This window comes from Sapajus apella, unplaced genomic scaffold, assembly GCF_009761245.1.
Source record: "Sapajus apella isolate SASKATOON/1434 unplaced genomic scaffold, GSC_monkey_1.0 scaffold45, whole genome shotgun sequence".
Lineage (NCBI taxonomy): Eukaryota > Metazoa > Chordata > Mammalia > Primates > Cebidae > Sapajus > Sapajus apella.
Window position 1 is genome coordinate 19,093,401 of NW_022436985.1, and position 3,773 is coordinate 19,097,173.

Sequence of the window (3,773 nt, forward strand, 5' to 3'; positions counted from 1 at the left end):
CCCCAGAGAGTTTCAGATTCTTAGAATGTGTGATATATACTCTTTTGTTTCCTCAAAATAGAAATAACTAACAAAAAAGGATAAGGCCAGGAGCAGTGGCTCATGCCTGTAATTCTAGCATTTTGGAAAGCCAGGAGGGAAGTATTGCTTGAAGCCAGGAGTTTGAGACCAGCCTGGGCAACATAGCAAGATCCCACCTCAGCAAAAAATAAAACATTAGTTGGGTGTGGTGGGCATGTGCCTGTAGTTTCAGCTACTCTGGAGGCTGAGGTGGGAGGATTGCTTGAGCCCAGGAGTTTCAGGCTGCAGTCAGCCATGATCATGCCTCTGCACTCTAGCCTTGTTGACACACTGAGATCCCATCTCTAAAAAATTAATTAAATAATCAATCAAATTAAATGTTAAAAGGATAAAAACTAATACATACTCCTTGCAAAATGAATAAATACATGAACAATATAGGAAAGTATAAAGTAAAAAATAAGATTTTCATTCATTTGATTGCCAGTGGAGCAAACCTTTTTATAAGTTACTTAGCCATTTCCACTAGTGTGAATTGCTTGCCTTACTCTCTTACATTACTTTTTTTTTTTTTTTTTTTTTTTTGAGATGGAGTTTAGCTCTTTTTACCCAGGCTGGAGTGCAATGGCGCAATCTCGGCTCACCGCAACCTCCGTCTCCCGGGTTCAGGCAATTCTCCTGCCTCAGCCTCCTGAGTAGCTGGGATTACAGGCACGCGCCACCATGCCCAGCTAATTTTTTGTATTTTTAGTAGAGACGGGGTTTCACCATGTTGACCAGGATGGTCTCGATCTCTTGACCTCGTGATCCACCCGCCTCGGCCTCCCAAAGTGCTGGGATTACAGGCGTGAGCCACCGCGCCCAGTCCTACATTACTTATTTTTATTATTATTTTCACATCAGATGGTAATGTACTCACAGCTTAATGAGGCTTGAAGGAAGCACATCTCACACATAAGCATGAATACCCAATCATCATGTATGGGAACAATGCAAGGTTCAACTCTTATGTTACTCATTTTTATGTTACTCATTTTTAACTATTAGGTTGCTTGCCTCCTTATTATGGATTTGTAAAATGGTGGTAAGAATATTAAATCTTTGTCATATATTATTCTTCTGATTTGTTACCTGCTTTTTCACTTTGTGGTATTATTTCTCACGTAGAATTTTTAAGTTTTTACTTTTCTTTTCAACCAGTATTTCCCTCTGTTAAATGCCCCACAAAATCAGATGGGAGATCCCAAAGATTCAAAATGATGATGATGGAGATGGAAATATAAAGATGATCAAAAGCACAAGGATCTAAATAGGGTCTGCAGTTGAGTGGCACAGACAATGGAGCTGAAGTCACTGAAGTCCTAAGAGTGTGCACTGGAGGGTGAAGACTTGCTGGGTTTGAATTCTGGCTCTTCCAATCAGTAGCAGTTTGAACTCTGAAAACTTTTTAACCTTCCTGTTCCTAGGCTTCCCCACCTTAAAACATAGAATTTTTTGTGTAGGATGTGGAATTATTATAATGTTCTGGAAAATTGTAAACTCTCAACAAATGTTAACTATTTTTATTATCTGATGGGTTTTTTTTTTTTTTTTTTTTTTTTTTTTAAATTGGTGTTTTACTCTTGTTGCCCGGGCTGGAGTGCAGTGGCACGACCTGGGCTCACCACAACTTCTGCCTCCTGGGTTCAAGCAATTGTCCTGTCTCAGCCTCCCAAGTAGCTGGGATTACAGACATGTGCCACCATGCCCAGCTAATTTTTTATTTTTAGTAGAGATGGGGTTTCTTCATGTTGGTCAGCCTGGTCTTGAACTCCCAATCTCAGGTGATCTGCCCACCTCGGCCTCCCAAAGTGCTGGGATTATAGGTGTTAGCTACCGTGCCCAGCCTATCTGACAGTTTTAAGGGCTTGGTAAAGAAACGGGACTAGAACTGGTCCCAGGATGAGTGTGAATGAGACTAGATGAGATAGGAGAGAAAATTCAAACCCAGGTACCCTGGGGATACAAGCGGGGTCATGATCCAGGTTGCTGAACGCTCTGACCAATGTTGCAGAGGTCACCTGGAGGAGTGGCTCTTAGGGGTGGTTAAGAAGTACATGTCAGGGTGACTGAAAGCAATATCAAGGGAAAAAACAAAGAAAAGACAAGAAAGAACTCACTAGAATTTATTGTAGAGTGGACAACTTTAAGTAAAAAGAAGAAACTGGAACGAAAGTATCTCAGCCACTGTGTGAAGGGAAATGAAACTCAAATAGCAGTTAAAAAAAAAAAGACTGCCAACAGTTGGTATCGAAATCTAAATGCAGAAGATAAAATGTGCCTCAGCTTCACCACAATGGCCAAAATGCAAAAGACTGATAGTAACAACTATTGGCAAGAATGGGAAACAAAAGGAGCTAGCTGCTGGTAGGAATGCAAGTTGGTACAAACCTTTTGGAAAACAGTATGACACTCCCTGTTCAAGCTGAACATATGAAGTCCCTAAGACTCAGCAAGTTTACTACTGAATTTTTGCGGAATAAAAATTCATATATCCATTTACTCACAGACCTTTATGCTAATAGCAACAGTAGTCATAAAAGCCCCCAGCTGGAAACTACCCAAATGCCCATCCACCAGAATGAACAGGCACTGTGCTATGTCCTTTCAATGGAAGACTGCATAGTAATAAGAGCGATCACAACATCGATGAATCATACCAAAATGAGCAAAGGTGACGGGCAAAAAGGAGCCTAGTGTGTGATTTAATATGATTCCACTTGTATATAGTTCAAAAGCAGGTAGAACTAATTTCAGTGTTAGAAGTGAAGATGCGGTTACTCTGGGGAGTTATTGACCAAAGGAGGCTGTGGGCGAGTGGCTGTGGAGGCTGGTTTTGGAGGCACTGGGAATGTTCAGTTTCTTAATTTGGTTGATGACTGCATGCTTATGTTTGATTACTACAAAATCCATCACAGTGTATACTTACCACTTGTGCCTTTTTCTTTACGTATTTAATTTGTCAATTAAAAGTTTAAAATATTTCCCCATATTAGAAACTAAAAAAGTCACTAAAAATCTTTTTGCTCACTTACTGAAGGTGTAGTTGTTTATTGCCAGCTTCACATTGATACAGACAATAATTTTTGAGCCTCGGTTTCTATATTTATTAAGTGTGGATAATAATACTTGCTCTACAGTAGATAATTTAGGTGGAAGAGCTTTGAATGTGGTGAAATCCCATACAAATTGCTGGGGAGTTAATGTTTTGTCCCCATTCCTGATGTTTCTTTTCTATTAGCACAACCACCTTGAGCTCTCCCAACCTACTGACCATTCTATCCCAGGACAGTGAAATTGACAAGTTTGGCAAGTATAGAACATCCCTCTTCAATGTCTCCCTCTTGGAATCCGGAGTGTCTAGCATAAAAGGTTATTGAACTGTAGAGAGGCTGACTGCATTCTCTAAATTTAGACAGTTAATAAAGTACAGAGATAGAATTTGAACTCAGGTTTCTCTGATTACACAGACCATGGTTTTTTTTTTTTTTTTTTTAAGACACATGCAGAAAAATGTGTAGAAAAATGAAAAGCACCAGGCTTCATCATTTTCTTTCTTTTTTTTTTTTATTCTCCCCATGGCTTTATAATTTTATTAGTTTTTCTTTTTTTATTAAAATTTTTTTTTAATTTTTTTTTTTTTTAGAGAAAGAAAGAGAAAGAATTAAAAAGAAAAAGAAAAAAAAAAAAAGAATGAAGGAGAGGAAGAAAGA

The 3,773-nt window shown here is 38.8% G+C and overlaps 1 non-coding gene across 1 annotated transcript; it reads right to left on the reverse strand.

The window, feature by feature from the left end:
• Window positions 1-918: 918 nt before the first annotated feature.
• Window positions 919-1,021, reverse strand: LOC116524592. The gene has a single exon (XR_004257413.1). It is a non-coding gene; the product is annotated as a small nucleolar RNA U13 (small nucleolar RNA).
• Window positions 1,022-3,773: the final 2,752 nt, after the last annotated feature.